Source organism: Arvicanthis niloticus, chromosome 15 (genome assembly GCF_011762505.2).
Source record: "Arvicanthis niloticus isolate mArvNil1 chromosome 15, mArvNil1.pat.X, whole genome shotgun sequence".
Classification (NCBI taxonomy): Eukaryota; Metazoa; Chordata; class Mammalia; order Rodentia; family Muridae; genus Arvicanthis; species Arvicanthis niloticus.
Genome location: NC_047672.1, coordinates 1,617,785 through 1,642,155, shown reverse-complemented (window position 1 = coordinate 1,642,155; position 24,371 = coordinate 1,617,785). Strand labels below are relative to the sequence as shown.

The 24,371-nt window shown below is 48.8% G+C and overlaps 1 long non-coding RNA gene across 2 annotated transcripts; it reads right to left on the bottom strand.

Annotated features, from left to right (window-relative positions):
- Positions 1-1,024: 1,024 nt before the first annotated feature.
- LOC117720704 (uncharacterized) lies at positions 1,025-24,249 on the bottom strand. 2 transcript variants are annotated; one of them, XR_013103966.1, is made up of 3 exons: positions 24,089-24,249; positions 22,662-23,830; positions 1,025-2,345 (listed from the first exon to the last, which is right to left on the bottom strand). It is a non-coding gene; the product is annotated as an uncharacterized LOC117720704 (long non-coding RNA). The 2 variants fall into 2 exon arrangements; XR_004608345.2 differs by lacking the exon at positions 1,025-2,345 and having other exon boundaries at positions 19,765-23,830.
- Between the last annotated feature and the right edge of the window lie 122 nt (positions 24,250-24,371).

Below are 24,371 nucleotides of genomic sequence, written 5' to 3'. Positions count from 1 at the left end.
CAGCATCCCCTGCTGTCTCCACACTAAATGCTCAGTTGCCCTTGACTTTAATCTCCAGACTTTAATCTCTCCAGAGGTTGCAAGGCTGTGCTGCTTCCTTTGGTTTATTTTGTTTGGGCTTTTATTGAGATAGAATTTCGTGTATCTCAGGCTGGACTTGAATTCAATATGTAGCCACAGCTGGCCTTGAACTCCTGATCCTTCTGCCTCCACTTCATAGGTGCTGAGATCACAGGCATGCAGTGTCACTTTCTCTGTTTGACAGATGAGGGACTGAGGAACTTGCCCAGTGCCTCCTGCTATGTGGTGGATGAGGCTAGTCTCACATCTTCTGCCTTACCCTTACCCATAAATGCATGTCATGACAAACAAACTGGCTTCAATTTACTCAACATCCCACGATATTCCACCCTCCAGTTTCTTGGTTTATATGCTGGTATTCCTTAGGCATTTATAAAATCCTGGGTGAGAATTTGGCTAAAAAATGGTAGACACAGGGGTGGGGGGGGGGGGAGGGAAGCTGAAAGCTGGGGTGGGGGGAGCTGAAAGCAGGGAGGAGGGAGCTGAAAGCAGGGGTGTCAGGGAGAGAGCTGAAAGCAGGGGTGGGGGAGAGAGCTGAAAGTAGGGGTGGGGGAAAGAGCTGAAATCAGGGGTGGGGGGAGAGAGCTGAAAGCAGGGGTGGGGGGAGAGAGTTGAAAGTAGGGGTGGGGGAAAGAGCTGAAAGCAGGGGTGTGGGGAAGGGAGCTGTGTTTCAGAGAGAGTTTGAGCTGCTGAGACTGCTCCCCAGCCCCACCTTTCCTGAGGGTGACTCTGGCTTTTACCTTGGGATCCTGAGAGCAAAGGTTGTGGTTTCCACAATTCAGACTGAGGTTGAAAAGTGCTAACGGCAGGTCTGCATCTCATGAACTCAAATCCTCTCTGTCTGGAATGGCGCTATCGTCATGGTGACGCATGATCACCAGGGCCTACTGATTAGCAGGCTTTCTCCACCCCACCCCCACCTCCACCCCCATCCCCAACTACCAAAAGATTTCTCATAGAATGCAGAGCCACGGCAGGTGACTTGACTATTACACTCACTATAAACCACACATCTCTTTAATGGGGACCAACAGGGGAGGAGGATGGTTCTATTGAATGAAGTTTGTTTTCTATTTTAGTTTTTAACTTTTTATTGAGAACTTCATACATGCTTTAATGCATTTCTAAATCAAATCTGGCCTCCAATTCACTCCTTTCTAACTCCTTTCCTATCCCCCTTTCCTTACCTACTTCCTGTTAATTATTATTTTTTTTTAAACTGGGAACACTTCCTGCTGCCTGTATGTATACAGTGTGGAAATACCCACTGGAACATGGCAGCCTCTCAGGGGCTGCATCTTGAAGAAAATTCTCCCTCCCCTTTCAGCCATTCATTGCCAGTAACTTTTTAGCTAGGGGTGGGACTTCAAGAACCCCTCCTCATCCATGCTGGGATTTTGACTGGCTTGATCTTGTGCAGGTCCTGTGCATGCAGTCCCAGCTGCTGTGAGTTCATGTGTGCAGCTGTGTTGTAATGTGCAATAAATACTGTTTCCCTGTAGATGTCCATTACCTCTGGATCGTAGGACCTCTTTGCAACAGCTCCAAGATGCCAGAAGCCAGAATTTGGAGCCTGGGCCCTGCTGAATGCCATCACCAATCCAGCTGCACCAATGGCTTCGGATCCCAGCTTCCTGCTCTGACCTTAAGTTGGACTTCCTCAGAGCTTGTCCATCGGACTGCCTGAGCGTGTCCTTGGGATTTCATTCTCAGAGGCTTTTCCAAGTAGTGTTATAATTATGGAGCTTAGTCCTTTCAGACTTCATTCAGGTCTCCATGATGTGGTCTCAAGGCTAAGCATAGTGATGGTGGCTGCCAACCTTCACAGTGCCCCCCTTCCCTTCATGAAGCACTTACTCTGAGAATGTGCCACTTCGTTCATCCAGAAGACATATCCCAAGCACCTGCAGCAGGCTAGACCCTGTACTTGATTCTGGAATGTTGGACAGAGAAGGCAACTCTGTCCTCCTCGTAGGGCTTGAGACCTTTTTTGGAGCAGACAGCCAGCATAATATGTGTGAAAGTTACATAGTGTATTAGGAGATGAGAGACGCCACGGAGAAAGGAAGCCAAGAAAGATGGACGGAGATGCCAGGAAAGGGGATTTCTCTTTACATGGCAGTCTAGGAGGACTTCCTGGGGAAGGGATGTCAGAGTAGTAGGGAGGGTCACAAGGGCTGGGCCACTGTGGAAGGATGGGGAGATGGCTCACTTTGCAAAGTGCTTGTGGTACCAGCACGAGAAACTGGTTCAATCCTCAGAACCTACATTGAAGAAAACATAACAAACAAAAACGGCATGGTGCATGGACCTGCAATCCTAGTGCTGGGAAGGTGCACACACATACACACATGAATACACACATACACACATGCACACACACATGCACACATGCACACACATACACATGAATACACACACACATGCACACATACATACACACATGAATACACACACATACACATATGCACACATGCATACACACATGAATACACACACATACACATATGCACACATGCACACACACATGCACACACATACACACATGAATACACACACATACATACGCACACACACATACACACATGGATACACCAATACACACATATACACACATACACACACGAATACACATACATGCCCACATGCACACACACATGCACACACATACACACATGAATACATACACACATATACACACTCACACACACATACAGACACGCACACTCAAGCCTCTGTGAAGACCCGAGTTTTATGAGTGGGGAGAGGAGCCTTTAAGTAGGGGTTGGAAGGGATGCTCTAACTGCTGTGGGTTAGTCATGGGGGGCTACTAGACAGCAGATGATCCAGTTTGGACTGAACAGGCACAGCAAGATGGTGGGGGTGTAGACCTGGAGACCTTTGGTCAGGAGGACATGCGAACCTGCTGATTGGTGGACACGAGCATGAAGGAGGAAACCACTTGGGGCAACTTGGATTGGACCTGAGCAACAGAGAGACTGGCCAGGCCTAGCAACAAGACAGAACCCAGGCAGAAGGGTCTGACCAGGGTTTCAAGCCCAAGGGAGCTGGCAAGATGTTTACACCCAGAAGCTGAGGCTCGGGAAGGTTGGAGCCATGAATGTGGGTGGCGGGTGGCAGGAGTCCATGCAAAGAATAGGACTGTGGGTGAGACCAGCTGTGGATACTGCTGGGGCCCAGCCAACCAGGGAGTACTGGAAGAGTGGGTTCCACAAAGCAGCATAGCATTTTGTTGCATGGGCAGGAAGTCCTATTGGAGCAGGCACAGGCGAGGAAAAGCAGGAAGGAAGTGAGAGGCGGGCAGGCTAGACAGGCTTTGCTGTGAAGGGGAGCAGAGAGGGGAATGGGAGCTGAGGGGGTGCGGAGTCAGGAGGGGTAGAAGGGGCAGTGTTGGGAGCCAGTGGACAATGGAAAGACCAGCTTGTCGGCACTTTAGGTTTGCCATCTGTACTTCCTAAAGCCCTCGGGGCTTCCAGTGTTCAGGTAGGGTAGAGAGCATCACATCCGAGGAAGGGACATGTATGCTCTGTTTAAAGAGCAGGGACAATGGCTTGTGTGGTAGGACAAGGAGACATCTAGGATAAGACCAGTGTCCCCCAAGGCCACCGGAGTGCTTTGCTGAGCCAGAAGACAAGGTCATCTTTTGCACAGGGGCTGTGTGAGGTAGGACCAGAAAAAAAAAATGTCACTCCTGATTGTCTCAGTTGTCAGAGAAATAGGAGGTTGTAGGTTAGGAGGGAGGGTGGCAGGGGTTTGTAAAAGTCACCTTGAGGCCAGGACTGGGGAGTCTGTGGTGGTTACAAGGAACATGGGCCCTTTGGCTTTGGAATCAGAGTTCTGAGGCAGGACCCTGAGCTGATGGTGCCCTCACTGCACTCTGGTTGACATCCTGACTCTGCCTCCATTCTGAGTGATGGCAGTCGATGGAGGTTAGTCTCAGGTTTCTTCATTTGTGATGTCATGCCAGTTACCAGTGGCAAATACACTGGAGATCAGAGAGTCCCAGCACAGCAGCTGCCCACGAAGGAAGGGAAGACACAGCAGGGTACTGGTCCACACTGCTGGCTTGCTCTAGGGACTCATCTTGGAGACAGGGGCTTTCTAGATTAGGTTAATTGAGGTGGGGATATGCAACCTAAGTGTGGGCAGAGCCATTCTGTAGGCTGGGGTCTTGGGCTAATTAAAACGGAGAAAGCCAGCTGAGCAGCAGCTGCCCGCCCCCCCCCCCCCAGCCTGTCCTGCTTCCTGACTTCAGATGCCCTTTGAGCAGCCCCTGCCTTTAGCCTTCCCCATCCTGTCCCTTTAAACTTGAGTTTGAATAAACCTTCCCTTCATTAAGCTGCTTTTGGGGTGTTTTGTCACACAGTGAAAGACCAGTGGCATTGGCTTCCTTAGGATGACAGCCTAGGGAAGGCCATGCCCTAGCAAAGCCCCAATCTTTCCTCTGTGTGATGCATTACAATTGGGTTTCAGAACCTGAGCTAAGGTAATCTCTTTCTGATTTGACTACCTCAGATGTCTGCATGGTAACAGAAGACTAACAGGGGTGGGGTCTGAAATGTTTCTCTTAGTCTACCAGAGAATGTGGTGCACAGAGGGTGGAAACAGCCCACTGAGTTAGCTGCTGGGTGATTAGCTTGATGAGTCCCTCCTTGTCTTGGAGTAAGCTGCTTCTCGGTATGTTTCCCGTGATCCTCTTACCTTAAACACAGATCCTGGCCCTAACTGCAGAGTTAGAATGAAGTGTGATTTGTAGAAGAAGGTTGTTCATTAGGTAGACCCAAGAGAATCCCCGAAGCAGAAGTAGTGAGTGGAAGAGATTCCTGGTATCAGTGACTCTGGCTCCCAGGCAGTGTGCTGCCTTGTTTCTATGGCACAGAGACTGACTAGATAGAACAGCAAATGTACAACTTCCCAGGGATGGAGGTTACTTATATTTGAGGGTGTCACCATAGAAGTGAATCCTTCATGCTTACGGAAGGCTTGACCTCTACAACCATGGCCCCCTGCGCTTTCCCATTCAATCTTAAATAACAGACAGACATTTGCGGGGCAAGGATAGGCATTGTGCTGGGCACTGGAAGCAGGAGATACTATGCTTTCCACAGAAGCTGGCAGCGGTCTGAATGGTAGTTCCGAGTGCTTAACCTGTGGCCCCATGACCTATAATGAATGCTTCTTGATCTCTGGACTCAAGTGTCTTCCTCATTGGAAGGAGGATCATGAGTTACAGCCTAGCCTGGGCTACATGAGACTTTGTCTCAAATATATATATATATATATATATATATATATATATATATATATATATTTTTTTTTTTTTTTTTTCCTGAGGCAGGATTGCCAAGTTCTTTCTAGATTGGTCTGAGTTATGTAAGGAGTTCTATGTCAGCCCAGGCTATAACGTAGGAAGAAAAATGAAGGGAAGGAGTAAGAAAGAGAGGGAAGAAAAGAGAAAGAAAGGAAGGAAGGGAGGGAGAGAGGGAGGGAGGGAGAAAGGAAGGGAGGGAGGGAGGGAGGGAGGGAGGGAGGGAGGGAGGGGAGAGGGAGAGAGGAAGGAAGGGAGGGAGGGAGGGAGGGAGGGGAGAGGGAGAGAGGGAGAGAGGGAGAGAGGGAGAGAGGGAGAGAGGAAGGGAGGGAGGGAGGGAGGGAGGGAGAGGAGAGAGAGAGAGAGAGAGAGAGAGAGAGAGAGAGAGAGAGAGAGAGAGAGGTTCCTGTGGTTCTGCCCCAGGACATTTTGTCCCCTTGGCTTCTGCATCCCCAGGTCAGAATGAATGCTCCAGAGGCTCCCCAGGGACAGTGCCGAGGGACAGTGCTGAGCACAGCTGGCCTTAGCCCCATTACTCCAACAGCTCCCAGAAAGCTCTCGGCCAAATTACATGAAGTGCTGTGTGAACCTGGGAATTCCCAGGCCTGGTTCTAAGAAGAGCCACTCTGCCCTAATTAAAACTAACTCTTGAAGCTCACAGCACCAATGGTGCTGTTGAGACATTGGCTGCAAACTGCCTTTGATTGATGGTTGCCATAGGTCCCTGTGGCTCCCTTCTGTGTGTGGCTGTCATGTGGTGAGACCTTCTACTCCATTTGTTCTGTCACTGCGAGCTGCTAAGGGACTTGAGGCATTTGGGGCCTGGATGTGTTTAAATGTGGAGACAGGCCCACCGCCACCCCACCACTGCTTTGCTCCCAGGGATTCTTAGAGCTTTGAAACTGCCTGGTCAGATGATAAGACCCGAGGACTTCTGGAGGCTCCTGTAGTCAGGGATGCTAGCAGGCTTGCACCCATGAAGCCGAGGTGCCTCTCCCTACAGGCCTTAGACATCTCATGTTGGGGCCTGTTGTGTTCCAGACTGAGGTCTGAGGCCCAGGCTGACTTGGCTCCTTACATGAACAATCAAGTCAGTCCCCAAACAGTCTAACAGAAACAAACCTCCTGGCAGACAGTGGGAGCCGCCATTACCTGAAGTCTTTTTATGGAGCAAGGTGAGATATAAGTGTAATTCAAGCATGGCTGTGCAGAGTGAGTGCTGAGACCACAGACGGTGCCTCCACTGTCATACGCAAGCAGACCCACACACAGGTGCATGTACATACACACACACACACACCCCACTACACAAACATATGTGCATGAGCGCGCGCATACACACCCCCCCCACACCATACACTACACACACACACCCCACTACACAAACATATGTGCATGAGCGCGCGCGCACACACACACACCACACACACACCATACACTACACACACACACATGCATGTACACACACCACACTACACAAACATATGTGCATGAGTGCACACACACACACACCACACCATACACCACACACACACACACACACACATACACACACACATGCACACGTGCATGTACACACACCACACCCACACCCACCCTTCCCCACACACACACCTGCAGCAGAGGACATGTGAAAATTCTTCCACTGTGCTATGGGTATGACTTATTCGGTGGTGGGGTTTGCTGGTGGGTTGGTTGGTTCTGGCATCAAACCCAGAACCTTGAGTTTGCTAAGCATGTCTTCTACCACTGGGCTACACTACCAGACCCACTTATTTGGAAAGAGGGTCTTTGTAAACAGCATGATAGCTAAATGAGTTCATGCTTGTTGGGCGAGAACTGTTTTTCCTTATCAGGGTATGGATGGCCCCGTCTTTTGCAGGTCTTATGCAGGTACTCACTGTGGGCAGAAGAGTGTAACAGCCAGGCTGAGAGATAGAGCTAGGACTAAGGGCTCATATTGTTCTGGCAGGGAACCTAACTTTGCCTCCCAGCATCCATATAAGGTGGTTCACAACTGCCTCATAATTCCAGCTCCGGGGGATCGGAAACAGCTCTTCTCTGCACCTGAGCTTACACACACCTTCCCATGCACAGATCACACACACACATACACACACACACACACACACACACACACACACACAAACACACACACACGATCAAAAATAAAAATAACTTAAAAAAAAAGAATACAATGATCAAGCCATGCAGAGGTCAGCCTCACTGTTCTGCCCTCTCACCAGCTCTTAGCTCCATTCTGTCTTTTGTGATGTTCCACAAGCTTTGGGAGGATAATATAGATTTATGGCTTTTATAATATAGATATTTATGGTTCAACATTCAATAATCATTTATTTTCAGCACCTTGACCAGTTATGAGTCTCTGTGGTAACTATTACCTGCTGCAAAAAGAAGCTTCTTTGATGAAATCTAACAGCAACCCTCATCTGTGGGCACAAACAGGTTTAAGAAGGTGATTTGATGAGCATGTGAGGTCTAGTTAGTGAAAGAACATCTGTAACCGATCTACCAGAACCTACTATTTCTCTAGCATGGGCCTTTGACCAGGTTTACAGAACTAGATATGAATTGTTTTCTGTGAAATGAGCCTTGATTCCAACCAGAGAGCAATCTTGTAACAAGCTTGCTATTGCTGCACCAGTGTGCACATATCGCCGTGAAGGTTAGTAACACCAGTATTGCATTCCTTTTGGAAGGTCATAGTTTAGCGAGCAACAGTACATATCTGGGCCAAAGATCAGACTTCTGCTCTTGGAGAGACAATGCTGAGAGAAGTTAAAGATGAAGTCAGAGAAGAGCTGTGGTCAAAAGCCATGGGGTCATAGAGGGATGTGATGTTGTCATAGCCTAGAGGTGACCACTGGGTCCCTCCCAGAGAACCTGCTGTGGTGACAGGAAGTGTCACATAAGATCATGCCTGGGACTGGACAGAAGCCACAGCATCAACAGCTGATTCAGAAGTAGAGGCAACACTGTGCTCCGGGTCCTGGGAGACTTGTAAATCACCATTTGAATGATCCCAGCATCAGTCTATCAGAAGATGGGATGAGTACATAGAAGATGAGCCTGAGGATACAGGAGGCTGAGAAGATATCTCTGAGCCAGGTCACCTATAACTCTCCACTGTCCTTGTGCATCTAGCCTACAGACCAAGTTCAATGGGTAGGTGGTCTTACTGAGATGGTCATTGCAAATGTCCAGTAGTGTTTCTGTCACAGGCCTGAATGAAACTGTAGGCCCGCAAGGGGTCTTCTCAAAGGCGTACAGAAAAGATCCCATTGAGCCTGAACCGTAAGCTACAGCTGCCACCAGGACACTTTGACCCCAGTATGTAAAGATTAGCTGTGAAGGCTCACCCTTGGTATAGGGCTGCCTCTGCACAGTGGCCCAGGGGGCATCTGTGGAGAGGCTTTTCCCTCACACGCAGCAATCTGTCCGAGGAGGGTATCATCGTCATGGCTTAGGTTCTCAGGAGCAAGGTTCAGTATAACACTGAAGCACCACATTGAGTGTAGGTGCTGGGGGAAGAAAGGGGGACAGTGACAGCTGCTGTGCCTCAGCCCCAGAGGCGGGAGGAGGGGGAGGGGTTCCTTCCTCTTCTAGGTCTCTTCTAGAATGAAAAGCTAAGGGAGCCCTGGGAACTTGGCCGAGTGTGGCACAGGAAGTGGGGGGCATGAACATACTGCTAAGCTCCCTTCCAAGGAGTCCACAGTGTAGGCACCCTCAGCACATAGCCCAGAGCCTTCCCTAACCACAAGCAACATCGGCCTGCAGAGAGGGCCTAGCTCCTCTTTCCTGAGTGCCTTATGGCTGATAGTTATGTCTCTGTGGTCTGTGCAACACTGGGGGCCAGTTCTTGCCACTCTTCTTCCCTGGGTACCAGGACAGACTCTAAACGAATTCCATCCAACCCGTCAACTGTTTTCCTCGTGGGCATCTCCCTGTCACCTCTCTTAAATGTCTCATCTCTTGGCATCTGCATCTCCAGGGATCCCAGCCGACATAAACACCAGGTAAGAAGCAGGGAGTCATCAGTTTGGACAGGAAAAGAGAGAGACGAAGGGAGAGAGTAGCACTAAGTACTCAGCCCGAAGCAAGCCAGAGCAAGACTCGCAGGCTGAAGGTGTGGATGGAGACTGTGGCCTCCAGGAAAAATCTCAGGTGGGCCATTTATGAGCCTGGATGACTTTCCCAGTTCACTTCACTAAACCTCCAACAGGTAAGTATGGACTTCGACATTTTTGCCTCCTGCATGTTAAAACCCTGAGTTGTCTAAGATAGAGTTCCAATATATTTTAGCAATGGGGCTGTCATTACAGTCACCATAGATGACGCTGGAGGTGTTACTCAGTCAGTAAAGTTCTCACCATGCAATTATGAGGACCTGAGTTCAATACCCAGAACCCATATAGAAAAAGCTGGATATGGTGGCCCAGTCCTGGGAAGATGGCAAGAGAGGGATCCTGAGGGCCTGCTGGCCAGTCAGCCTAGCCAAGTCAGTGTGCTAGCTCCAGGCCAAATGAGGGAAAGAACCTGGTTAACCAACAAGGTAGATGGCACCTGAGGAATGACACTTGAGGTTGACCTCTGGTACACACACACCATACACATACACACACACATATACACACATATGCATACATGCAACACACACACACACACACCCTCAATGAAAGTGAAATAAAGAAGTGAACACAAGCCAGGGTGCTTTATCATGTCTGTAATTCTAAAAGCAAGCATTTTGTGAACCTGGAAGAGACATTAAGGGTGAGTCTTCTTTCCCCGAGAGTTCATCCATCCATCCTCCCACTGCCATGCTTATCTGGTCCCAGTACCATGGGAGTTCGCCTGTCATGGTAATGACAGCATACTCTAGATGGCTCTGTACTTGACTTCTGTAATTACCTCTTTCTTGCTCAGGTAATGTGAAAAGCAGGGTGATGGGCGTGGCTAAGCCCAGTCATTAGTGAGTGTGAGCCTGGCTTTCTTCTTTCCTGGAGGGGATCTGAGCGCTTGGGTTTCACAGCTCCTCATCTGATTTCCTCAGTAACAAGACCTGTGAAGTGGCCGTGTTATGCACACAGGGAGTCTGCTGCCTTTGCCCCTGGCACACAGGCCCTTCTCTAAGCTGTCCTCCACAGCACAAGACTTGTGCGGATGGTCAAGGAGCCACCTGGCACGGAGCTCATAGCTTTCCAGGGAGCAGAGAGAGAGAGAGAGAGAAGGCGAGGCAGGTTCCGAGAGAGGTTGACTTGAAAGAAATGGCTCATGTGGGGCCTAGAAAGTCTGAAATCCATAAGACAGGACAGTTGGGAGTTTAGGTTGGACTAGAGTTGTAGGTTTGATTTTGAGAATTTCTCGAGGCAGAATTCCTTCTTTCTTGGGAAAGCACTAGCTTTTTCTCTTAAGGCTTTCAACTAACGAGATGGGGCCTACCATAATTTGTAAAGCAGTGGTCTGCTTTGCAATACCTGTGTCGAGATGTAACCTCATCTTCAAAAATACTTTTGTAACAACATCTGCATGGCATCTGACCAGTCTGTGGGTTCCAGTGGCAGGCCAGGTCGACATAATACAGCCACTATCTCAAAGAATCCATGGGTGCATCAAGAAATTGGTGACATTGGGATAATACAGATCCTATGTGTAACTCAGTCAGCCTCCTGAACCTGAAGAGAGAAGGAGAGGGCAGGGGAGGGGGGAAGGTGAGAGGGGAAGAGGAAAGGGAAGTGTTGGGAGCCAACTTTAGCAGAAAGCGGCTAGATCAACTTTGCAGCCATCTGGAACCATATACCCTGACGAAAGATTTGGTTTTCAATAGCCTACAACAGCTGAAGCACACTCTGATATCCCACATATTTTGTGTTGCTGTTTACTGCCCCCAGATGCAAGGTGCACGTGGTGGCCACGCCTGCAAGGTATTGCAGTTCACGTGCTGTCCACGTGCTATCTACACCATACATGCTCATAAGGCGCATGTGCTATCCACACCTGCAAAGCATTGCAGTGCACGTGCTGTCCACGCTATAGACGCCTGTAAGGCTTACGTCATATCAACACCTGCAAGGCACGTGGTATCCACGCGCCTACAAGGCACGTGGCAAAAGCCTATAAATAGCTCCGAATTCCCTTCAATAAACGAGACTTGATCAAAATCTCTGTCTTGTCTCCATTCTTCGCGTCTCTTCCCCTTTATCCCCACTCTCTCTCTCGCTAGACCCTGACCCTCGGACCGGAACGGGCAATACGGGCGGCAACAGTTTTGTGCCCAAGCGTGGGGGGTTCGCGACAGTTTGGCGTCCAACATCGGGCTCCAGTAAGCGCAACAGTTTGGCGCCCAACGTGGGGCAGCGGGAACGAGAGACCCAGTGAGGGACGTTACTGGAAGAAGGTGATCACGAATCTGCCGAGTTGAGAAAGAGCACTTAGCCCCAAAAGTGTTGAGACAAAGTGTTGAGGCAGAATGTGGGCCTCAACATTAGTGGCGCCCGAACAGGGACTCCAGTAAGCGGGATACAGTGAAAGACACCCTGCGCTGGAGAACCAGTGGACTGACAGAGTCTCAACGTTTGAACTCCAGTAAGCGGGATACAGTGGAAGACACCCTGCGCTGGAGAACCAGTCGACTGACGGAGCTGGCTGAATTTGGAAGTGAAACAAAGGTGATTGCATAGTAACAAAAACAGGGCAAGAAATAAGTAAATAGAAACAGATGAAAAAGGATTTAAAGATGCAAGGAGTAAATTGCAGGCTGCTCTGAGTCAAGAGAGCCAAACAGATAGATAAAGGTTATAGTAACAAAAACGGGGCAAGAAAAAAATAAGCAGAAACAGATGAAAAAAGTTTTAAAGATGCAAGAAGTAAATTGCAGGCTGCTCTGAGTCAAGTGAGCCAAACAGATAAATAGATAAAGGTTATAGTAACGAAAATGGGGCAAGAAATAAGTGAGTAAAAACAGATGAAAAAGGCTTTAAAGACGCGAGGAATAAATAGAAGGCTGCTCTAGACAGAGAGCTAAGCAGAATGATAATGTTAATTGATTTAACTTTCAAAATGGGTGTGATTCTGAGTTATATAGTTATATTTTTCTGGATAAAAACTCAATGTAAAGGTTTTTCTGGTTACTGGCTTAAAAAAAGGCTAATTTAGAAAAAAAGGTTTTTCTATGAGTTTTCTGAAGAGATCATTAAGGTAGTAGTTATGTCTTCCAGAATTATATGGATCAGACATGACAGAGGTAGGCCTCCAGAACACTAGATTTCAGAGAATCAAAATAATTATTTTGATACTAAAATTTGTTTTGAGATTTGTATATTGCAAAATACACAGCTTTGGAGAATGAATCTTATCACCTGCATGTTCACTGATGCCCTGGACTTCCAGCTGGATGCAGTTAAGACAGACTTCAGATGCTTATCAATTTACCCTTCCCCTCATTCCTCTTCTAAAAGTCAACGCCCATGTTCAGCTTGAAGAAGTTAATGAGGAGTCGGTGCCCTAATTCCCTGGACTTGGGGACTTGAGGTGGTTAATATTAGGCTGTCTTTATCTATATAATTGTTACTAAGCTGATACAAAATTCAAGGATTTCATTGATATAAATTTGTGGGTACAAGGCTTAGACCTTTCACTTCTCCAACAGGGGAAGTTGTGTGTTGCCTTAAAGAGTGTTGCTTTTAAATCAACGGTTTAGATATTAAGTCTCTTGTCTCTCGGGTTCATGCTGTTCAAACTAATGACTTTGGTACGGCAACAGATAACAAATGAAACCCATACAGGTCCACTATTACAGGCTGGAAGTAGGGGACTCTGAAACCTCTGTCATCAAGACTGATGAGGATTAACCCCTAACTTGCGTGTTAAGCCGGATAGCCAATGACGGGTAAGAGAGCATATCGAGACCCTTGCCCCTAAAATAAGGGAGGCCTCACCATCTTAAGTGAGGCTGGGGTTCTTTGTTCCAACCTAGGACAGGCACGGTTTCCGTAAGTTTTCCCAGACTTCCCTTTTGAAAAAAAAATTTAAAAAGGGGGACCTGTTGGGAGCCAACTTTAGCAGAAAGCGGCTAGATCAACTTTGCAGCCATCTGGAACCATATACCCTGACGAAAGATTTGGTTTTCAATAGCCTACAACAGCTGAAGCACACTCTGATATCCCACATATTTTGTGTTGCTGTTTACTGCCCCCAGATGCAAGGTGCACATGGTGGCCACGCCTGCAAGGTATTGCAGTTCACGTGCTGTCCACGTGCTATCTACACCATACATGCTCATAAGGCGCATGTGCTATCCACACCTGCAAAGCATTGCAGTGCACGTGCTGTCCACGCTATAGACGCCTGTAAGGCTTACGTCATATCAACACCTGCAAGGCACGTGGTATCCACGCGCCTACAAGGCACGTGGCAAAAGCCTATAAATAGCTCCGAATTCCCTTCAATAAACGAGACTTGATCAAAATCTCTGTCTTGTCTCCATTCTTCGAGTCTCTTCCCCTTTATCCCCACTCTCTCTCTCGCTAGACCCTGACCCTCGGACCGGAACGGGCAATACGGGCGGCAACAGTTTTGTGCCCAAGCGTGGGGGGTTCGCGACAGTTTGGTGTCCAACATCGGGCTCCAGTAAGCACAACAGGGAAGGGGAGAGGGGAGGAAGGGGAGAGAGGGGAGACTCGGGTGGGGTGGGGTGGGGTGGGTGGAGACGAACAGTTGCCATAGGAATTAAATGGCTCCATCTCTGACACTAAGTACCATGTGACTGTCCCTTATTCTGTGACAATAATGAGTTCATTGGTGTCTGAGTTCATTGTATGTCGGACACACACTCATTACAAGTTCCTCTAAGGGTGGCGACATTGACTTGCCATCAGTAGAATGAGCCTTTGCTGTTTTCTACAGTTTGAGACAGACTTCTTTTGATCTGCTGTCTGATGTGCACTCAATAAGGAGTTATTGTCTGGATGCAGAAAGAAGAAGCAATGGTTCCCTGCACATACACACCCTCAGCATACACCTCATTCTGCAAGGACACAGAGACAGCAGAAAGAGCATCCTCTACACACTCAGGGACCATGACCATCCATTTGCCCAGCTGTCTGCCTTCCCATCAGACACTGAGGCTCAGAGAACAGGCTGGACCAAGCTGGCAGGTGAGTGTCAGTCCACTCAGGACTAGGAACCAGGCTTACGCGAACTTTGTTCTTCTTTTACCTTTGACAGTACTTTTACTTGAAGTTTAGTGACAGAGACAGGCAAGCTGTTACTCTTGTCAGCTGCCTGATGAAGAAGATGGAGAAGAGCAAGAGAGAAAGCCTTGTCAGGAGAGATCTGCAATGGCTGAATGGCAGAAGATGGGGAAGCTTCCGAGGAAGGGAAAAACCCACAGCACCAGGGAACAAAACATGCTGGGAATGAAGGAAAAAGACAAGGAGGAAGGGGAAGGTGTACTTTTGTGGGTAACTCATAAATGCTGGCAGACTGCAGTGTTACAAAACGAAAGCTATGCAAGCATCTGTACTAGGGAAGTGCTTCTGGGAAAGAACGCATTATCACATTAAGGGGATAATTATTCCTCCCATCTCCTTCACAGGGCTTTAGTGAGTCATCCTTCTTGAGGGATGATCTGGCCAGGTGACTGGCAGGCTCAGCTGGCTTAACTTTTGTGTGTGAGAAAATATTTCTTCATACAATATACTCTGACCATGGTTTCTCCTCCACGGATCTTCCCTACTTCCCCACCATCCAACTCCATCCCCACGCCCCTCTCAAATAAACAGGAAAAAAAAATTTTTTAAATTAAAAAAAAAAAAAAAAAAAAGCTCAAGAAACACATATCCATGCGGACACATACACAAATCCGTAAAAGATGGGAACCATAATATACAAGCAAAAGATCAGTAAGGTTTAAAAAAAAAAAGCAAACTAAGTGATGAAGGGGAAAAAGAGGGAGAGAGGGAGGAGGGAGGGAGGGAGGGAGGGAGGGAGGAAGGCAGGGAGGAGGGAGGGAGGGAGGGAGGGAGGAAGGAAGGCAGGGAGGAGGGAGGGAGGAAGGGAGGGAGGAGGGAGGGAAGGAGGGAAGAGGAAGGGAGGGGGAGGGAGGGAAAGAGGGAAGAGGAAGGGAGGGGGAGGGAGGGGAGGGAGGGGAGGGAGGGGAGGAGGGAAGAGGAAGGGAGGGGGAGGGAGGGAAGGAGGGAAGAGGAAGGGAGGGGGACGGAGGGGAGGGAGGGGAGGGAGGGGAGGGAAGGGGAGGGAGAAAGGGACCAGGGATGGAGAGATGGTTCAGCAGTTAGGAGCTCTGCTGCTTTTCCAGAGGATCTGGGTTGGATTCCCAACACCAGGCAGCTCATAACCATCTGTAACTCCAGTTTCAGGGGACCTGATGCCCCGCTTCTGGCTTCTGTAGGTACCCACTCCCTCCCTCCCTCCCTCTTTCCCACTATGCCTTCCTTCCTCCTTTCCTCCCCCACACAAATAAATAAAACATAAATATAGAATAAATTATCAAAATGAAACCAAGCTGAATGTGGTGACGCATACCTTTATTCCCAGCACTCAGGAAGCAGAGGCAGGTTGATTTCTGTGAGTTCAAGGCCAGCCTGGTCTACGTGGGAGTTCCAGGACAGCCAGGGCTACACAGTGAGAATTTGTCTAAAGAGAAAAGAAAAAGTCAAAATAAAGGAAGTAAAACCATGCAAAATTCTAAAGTAGTTAGAAGGGAAGTTTTAGGAATAATTTTGAAGAATGGTTGTATATCATGCAGAAAATCTCCATACCCTAAAGTGAGACCTTGAGAAAGGAGGAATTCTGCACAGAGATTAGTGTGAGTGACAGGCAAACAGCCTAGGCAGTCCCTGACGCAGAAGAGTGCCACATCCAAACAAAAACAAACAAACAAAAAACATTTGGAGGGAGTAGGCAGCCCTTGCCATGAATTTAAAGATCAAAGGACGACCATGGCTTCTCTTCTCCCTCCCACCTAGGGATCCTTGGCTGTGACAAAGTCTACCTGCTGAGCAGCCCAAAGCACTACAACATAAAGAGCTTCTACAGGTAGACAAGAGAAAGACCAGTCATCCAGTAGGAGACAAAACACAGAGACCACAGACCACTCACAGGAAACCAGTGGCAAAGGAGACACAAGTCTCAGACAAAAGGCATTTGGCCCTTCTTCTCAGCAGGGTTGGGGTGGGATGATGCATGCTGGAAGCAGGCTGGAGTTGTGATCTTCCTCTTAGCAGGTGGGTAAGTGAGCACTTCCAGGCTGGAAGTGGCCTGTGCTTGTGAAGGTGCTGCTCTGGGGGTGACCATGCAGGCCAACAGCCTCCAAAAATGAGCTGAGTGTCGTCTGCCCTGTTACTGAGCTTTGGTTACTCCATACTGTGTAGAGTGGAGTGTGCACCGCTTTCCAGCAGGGCGGCACCTCCATCCCTATCAGTAGAGCACTGCTTTCGAAGATATCATGCAATACACAACAGAGTGGATGACATGCTTTTTACATGGCAGGCTGTCGGTGAGTCAGTGCTCCACAGTCCTCCTTCCATATGCTTTTCTTACCACCTCTCTACTGAGCACCTTCCTTGTAACTTGGCGGCTTCTCTGGAGGAAGACAATCGCTTAGGAAAGAGCCTGGCTCCCTAGTGCCTGTGATGGGCACTTCTGGACATGGACCGAATGGCTTTCATGCTGGGCCTGCTGTGCTTGCTCCGGCTCAGTCTGCTCCCTTGGAGAGCTTAGCTCCCAAACCATTGCTAGCCAGCCCTTTCTGGAATCGTGGCATCGCATGACGAAGCCAGAGCCCTCCCCACTGTCTTGCTGTCTTGTTCAACAAAGCTTCTGGAACAGAAGATATCTGCCATGGTACCCTCTCTTCTCCAGGGCCTATAAGTTCCCTGAAGCTAGACTTGTGCTTACACACTGTTCTGCTTTCCAGGATGGCCTTTCCCAATACCATCTAACCCCACTCAGAAAGCAGCCAGTGTCCTAATGGTCCCACAAGCCAGATCTCCTATTCCCTCTATATGCTCTCACCAAGTTCCAACTCCTGAACCATAGAGATGAAGCCCTTCTGGCCTGCCTCCTCCATACTGCTGTCTGCAGTCTCCCTCTGGCCAAGCCCAAAGACCCTGGTATAGAGCTGGGCAGGATGGGAAATGGGTCTAGGAGCAGAGGCCACAGGAAAGTCCACTGGGAGGGTAATTGCTACCTGTATCTCCACACTGGCCATTTATATTTTCCAAGGATGAGGTTCCCATGGAGTCTCTGAGAAGCAATTCTTCCCTTAACTTTCCAGGGCTGACTGATGTGTTGATTTTATAATCAACGCTGGGAACATTGCTTTGTGTACATAAATATTTAGTATAAAATATGAAGAGTATGTTTAGAGAAATTGTTAGAAATTCTGTCCTCATCCCAAGCCAAAACTCAGTGAATTTTTATAAACCTCAAGTCTGCAACTTAGCCGTGAAAAGATCAAACCCTTCTACACAGTACAGTCCAAGTGCATACTAGTGTACTGCACACTGAAGAACAGTGGTAGACAAATACTCAGAGTCCTTGTTTTCTGCAATTGAACCAGTTTGTAAGTACAGGGAACTACACACAGTAAAGACATTGCAGGTTCCATAGTCTTGGATCTGTGCTGAGATGTCTCACACAGCTTAGGTGGCCCTGCTCACACAGTGCTCACTCTGAGGGCAGAATCAGACAGGCAGTGAGGCGGCACTGTGTGACGCCAGCAAGTGCCACTAGAAACACCTCCAGTTCATTCTGCATTTGAGTTTTGTATTCAGGTTTGCTCATTACAGTTCCAGGAACATTCTAGTGTTGCCAGATTATTGATTTAATTAATTTATTTACTTATGGCTTCTCCCATTATGTTTAGTTATATGACTTGCCAGGTACACAAGTCACCACAAAGCTTCCTGGGCTCAGGGCTACCCATAATGAGGCCTCTATTCCTTTGCAAGCACTGTGTGTTGGACATGAACCCTGTAGACACACACACACCCCTCCCCCAGCTGGAGCATCTTTACCCTTCCAACTAAAATTCTGGGAAGCCTTTGAGTCACAGATGAACAAGTCCCACAGTAAGAAGAAAATGTCCTTGCTTACAAGTGAGCCAGACCAGAGCTTTATTGTTATTGCTCTATTTTATAAAAAAGAAAGAGAAGGGAGGGATATGTTTAGTAGATGCACGGTATGGTGCTGGGTGTGTGTGTGCCTCTGGGGCCTATGGTGAAGCATCCCTCCCCACTGAGGTACCAGCCATACCACGGATATAGTATGGAATAGAGTTTATTTAGGGCATGGAGAGGGGAGTTGAGGGGGTAGTAGAGACAGAGAAAGACAGAGGGGGAGGGGTAAGGGGAGGGGGAGGGGAGGGGAAGGGAGAGAAGAGTAGAGGCTGGCCATGAACTCATGGAGAGAGATGGGGGAGGGGAATGAGGAGAGAAGAGACAGTAGGGGAGGAGGGGAAGAGAGTAAGAGGGCTAGAGAGTGAGGAGGGGACAAGCAGCCCCTTTTATACTGAGTCAGGCACACCTGGCTGTTGCCAGGTAACTGTGGGGCGGAGCCTAGAAGAAATGCTAACAGTTATGCTCTATTTTTTTTTTTTAATTTAGACGGTAAAAGGCTGTGATAAGCCAGGCTAGAAAACAACAAGGCCTTTGGTAGAGAGGTCTGTGGCCTTGTGGGTGTGGCTGATATTTACAGGAAAGTCGTCCAAGCCCAGAGCTTGGAAAGTTCCTCTTCTCCAGGCTCCCAAGACCTCATAGGATTCTCCAGAGTTCTATTTAGGGACATTTCATAAAATAGCTTTTGACCCACATGGCATAACATATTCAGGAAAGTTGTCAACACCCGTCAAGTCCTTGAGGTGCCCTGTACCCCAAGAGTCCTTGGACTGAGTATCACTGTGGGATCTGTCTGCCTGGCAAATGGATACTGATTGATTATGGTATCAAGTACTAAGGGACAAGGGCAGGCATGGACTCTGGCAAGCTTGTGCATGGGTTGGACTCAGGGTTTGGTCCAGCCCTTCTTGGAGGAACATTCTCCCTCTGAGGGCCCAGATGGTACTTGTCCTTTCCTGTGACCTCCAAGGTCAAGGGTTCTAAGTCCTCTGCAGGATCACTCTATTCACCTCATGCCTCCCGCACCAAGGACAGTGACAGCTCGTCACTCACCCCCCCACCCCCACCCCCCGGGAGTCTCACTAAAAAGACTTCACTGGTGTTCTAGAGCCCATGCCTAGATGCTGGCTACAAGCCAGAGCTGCTGACATCTTATATAAGATGGGTCAGATTTGTATAGGAACGTCAACCCACCCGGGGTTAATTACCAAGGCAACTTTATTTGCTGAGGAAATTATCATGATCAATATGTATTATTTCACCATGTACCACCAGGCAGGTGAATGAGAGGTCAGAAATCTGTCGTGAAACATATTCAGGGAACAGTGAGAGTCACAACTTCTCGGGGTTCACCTATCTACTTACTGCATACTCAAAGCTCACAGCTAAATGGAGGATGAACATTTACTACCTGAATCCAAGCCTTTCTGCCCAATGGGAGGCGAGGATGGATCACCAGAATGGGCCAGCAAGATGGCTCAGTGGGTAACAGGCACATGGTGCCACACCGGCTGGCAACATGAGTCCAGTCTCGAGAACCCATGCAAAGTGGGAAGGAGGGAACTGATTCTATAAAGTTATCCTGATCATTACACTAGTGCTGTGACATGCACCTGCCCTAAAGAAAGAAAAGATAAACAAACAAACCAACCAACCTAAAACAAGACATCTCACATCCGGAGCAGAAATCCGGAGGGCAGCTACTGGGGAATTGGGTCTTTATTCCCAGCTAGCGTTGGGAACGTTGCCCTTCGTTGGGGGCATAATTGTTGGGATAATCTCGGCTTCCATTTAGCAGACAGACACATTTCAGGCCACATGAGCCCTGCTTGCTGACTCTGTCACTGGAGAAGTGCTGAGTGTGGACTTAGACACTGAGCTGTCAGCATCCTGGCTGTTCTCTGAAGAGAAGACAAACATAGCTACAGAGTTCACCTTTACCTTATTCCAAGCCCCCTGGCTGTTGGGATCCCCAGTGGCTAACTGGCTTTATGATGAAGGGAAGTCTGGTATGCACAGTGGAGGTGGCTGGCACAGGTTCTTGGAAAATAAAGCAGGCTCAGAGGGACATTCAAGAGATAGGCCACTCCAAGGTAGAGTTTCTACTCCTCCTGGGCCCTTCTCCATGTCTGCAGAGGCTCACCACCTCCCTCTGATTCCGAGAGCAGAAGCCATAGTGAGATTACACCATCAGCTCCCATGCTTAAAATGAGTGGAGGAACATCTCTGTCTTGGTTGACCTTAGATAATGACACCTCAGTAGGGCGAGCAGTAGGTTGCCATAGCATTCATAGAAGCCCTGAGTCACTTCAGTCTCCAAGGGCTTCCTTTTGCACAGAATCAAATCACTGTGTTCTAAACACACAGGTAATTGTCCTCACCAACTGTGTCACAGGCCAGGAGAACATGGCAGCTGAGATGCAGTTTGCCAAAGGTCACCCTAGAGACATTTCCTAGAGTTTTGTAATCTGGTGTAAAGGTGGTTTTTGTTTTGTGTGTGTACATGTATAAAGGTTTTAAAATATAAGAGGCCACCTTTTTTTTTTCTGTTGTCCCAAAGGACACAGCAATGACAACCAACAGATGTTAAGTGAGTACAAACATGAGCCAGCAGCCAGCCTTTGGTCGCCTTTGTCTGCAAAGTGCTTGAAACAGCTCTTTCAGAAGACTTTGATAGACATTATTAGATCATTAACATGAAGTCTATCACAGTGCTGGGCATCGGCTGTGATCAAAATGCTGGTTCCTGAGGTGGGGGTGGGGGGGAGGATGTCGTGGGTGGTGTGCCGGCACAGGCTTATAATCCTAGCATGCACACTTGTGAACTTGTGAACAAACACACACACACACACACACACACACACACACACACACACACACGCTGGGGGGGGGCAGGCTTATTAACCGTCCAGTTTCCAACATGGTTTCTAGTGTCAGCAAGTATGGGACGTCACCAAACACAATCATACATAGATCACTAAGACACCTTCTAATTTATACTCATCCAGGGCACAAGGCAGAAGTGAATTTCGAATCCATGAGGGCTTCTATGTTTTCTGTGATCATAAAGGTGACCTGTGATGTTTAAAGTCCCCATCATTTAAAGGGGGTATTCATAGGCAACATGAAAAAAAAATAATGCAGAGTGGAGGGAAGCTAGACTAAGTGAAATTAGACTATTAGTGTTTCTTTCCTAAACTCTAGAAGGGAAATCTCTCCCCTCCCCTCCCTTCTCCTCTCTTTTCTTCTCCCTTCTCCTCTGTTCCCCTCCCTCCCCACCTCTCAGTTTCCTAGGTTGTTCTTGAACTAGTGAGCTTAACCCACTTCCCCTGTAGCTGAAGCTAGACATGTACTACCATATCAACTTTACCTTAACTCTTACACTCTTGGCATTTTGCTTCTTGACTGGCATGCGGTGCTGAGAACTGAACCTGGGTCCTCTACAAGAGCAGTAAGTGCTGTTAAAAGGTGTGTGTGTGTGTGTGTGTGTGTGTGTGTGTGTGTGTGCACGAGCGCCATAGCCCTCATGTGGTGGTCAAAGGACAACTTTTCAGGAATCAGTTCTCTCCTTCCACCTTACTGTTTTGAAGTCTCTCTCATTACTGCTGGTGCACTGTGTACTGGCTGATGGGGTGCTGGGATTACAGATGCACATCACTGCACACAGCCATTCACATGGGTTCTGGGGATTTAACTCAGGTAGTCAGGCTTGCTTGCGAGTACTTTTATACGTTAAGCCATCTCAAGTCCCAATGCTTAGATTTAGGATTCCAAGGCCCCAAAGACTGCACTCCAAAAAATAAAATCAAGAGATTTTAATCCTTTAACTCCAGCACATAGGAGGCAGAGACAGGCAGGTCTTTGAGTGCCCAGGACAGCCAGGGCTACACAGAAAAACTCTGTCTTGAAAAATCAAACCAAACCACCCCCCCCCCAAAAAAAGAAAAAACCAAACACACAAAACAACAACAACAAAAAGGTTTGAGAGAGGATTAAAGAAGATATCCTAAAATCAGCCTCTGGTATTCACAAGGTAACACAGGCAAGTGCACACACACACACACACACACACACACACACACACCACATGCACATACCAAGGGAAGGTGGTGATAGGAGCGTCTTCCCCCCCTCAGCGTCTTTCCCTCTGTCTGCTTGTCTCTTCTGATGGCTGCTTCTTTCAAAGCCACTTCTTTCTCACCACATGGTACCATTTATGCATCCTGACACACCATCATGAAGAGACGAACATTTCAAGCTACAGAGAGAGAACATTTGACAATCCTGGTGTGATTTTGTGTGTGTGTGTGGGGGGGGGCTGAGGGTGGCCTCCTGGGGCACTGATACTGCATCCCTCCAAACCCCTCACTTCTGCTTCTAAGAAGCAATCTGAACCCTCAGTAGTTCTGAGGTTCTGGAAGTAGTTCTTGGGGTTTCTGGAAGTTCTTTAGTGAGGATCCAGTTTGAGGAGGAGGGTGGTGACACAGGGCAAGACAACTGCTTGAGTGTTGATCCGAGACAGGTATTTTCACAGGACCCTCCAGAAGCTGCTGAGGGATATTGGCTGCGAGGGGGGGGGACGACTGGGGAGGAGTGTACTTCGTTCTTGGTTTGAAAGTGTAGTAGTAGGATGTATACAACCTACCTGATGAACCAAGGAACCCCACCCTTTCCCCCAACTGTAGGGTTTTACCTAATTGGCAGGAACTGGGCTGGTAATGTGGAAACCCAGGAGATAGCTGAACCCAGGCTGTCTCCCATGGGACAGACAGGTCTTTTACCAAATCATGGTCTTACAGTGGTAACCACATCCTTTATGGTGGGAGAGCAGGAAGAGGGGCAGGAAGAGGAGTAATGGCCACCGCCCCCCATCATTTCTCTGTCAAAGTGACCCCTATCAGGTTTATTTTATAGGTAGCATCTGTATATTACTGATTGCAGGGAACAGATGGGCTGCTGTTAGTTTCAGAGAGCTGGAGTGATCTTTGGGAGTCATCTGGTCTTTAATTCTGAGCAGAAGCGGAAGCATGCCCCTCACTCAGACCAGAAGCCAAGGTCTGCCTGGGAGGAACACCAGGGCCCTGAGCAGCCCGCAGTGCCAGATCTGCAGCCAGTGGCTCTTAAGATTCGGGAGCACGTGGCGTGTTCGCCCTGGTTTCAGGCTCCGATGCACCCATTTCCTCCCGAGGTCTTAGGACTTCAGCATTTACTGAGATGAGAGCGCCTTTGCCGGAGATCAAGGTTGGCTGCCCAATCTTTGATGAATCTGAAAAGAACCAACTCGTGGAGAAAAGCCTGCACTCACCCAGCCACAGGCCGCTCTGGACAGGAATGGGGGTTCCCACGCCTAAGGGGGGCGGCGTTGCGCGAAACGAGTGCGGTCACCCGAGCCACTTATACCCGGGGCTTCAATAGTGGCGTGGTCGGGCTGTGGGTGTGTGTTTCCGGGGGTTGGACCTAAACAGAGACACTGCAAAACCAGATGGATCAGAATCAGCTCCTGGCGAGTCCGGAGCCCGCTTACCTTGAGACAGAGAGTGCACGGCGACCACTCGGGGGCAGCGTGGGCGGCGTGGAGTGGGACAGTGGCGCCGCACGCCGCGCACTTCCTGTTCAACGCGCGCGCCGCCTGCCACCGCCCAGCGCTCCCCGAGCCTGCGTTCGTGCCAGGCCCGGCCCCCACAGTTCCCCAGGTCCCGGGGGACGCGGCTCAGAGGCCGCCCGGGGCGGGCGCCCTGCCCTATTCTCCCCTAGGGGCTGGGGCGCGCCCTTCGGCCCGCAGAACCCAGCCTGCGGCCACGCGCCAA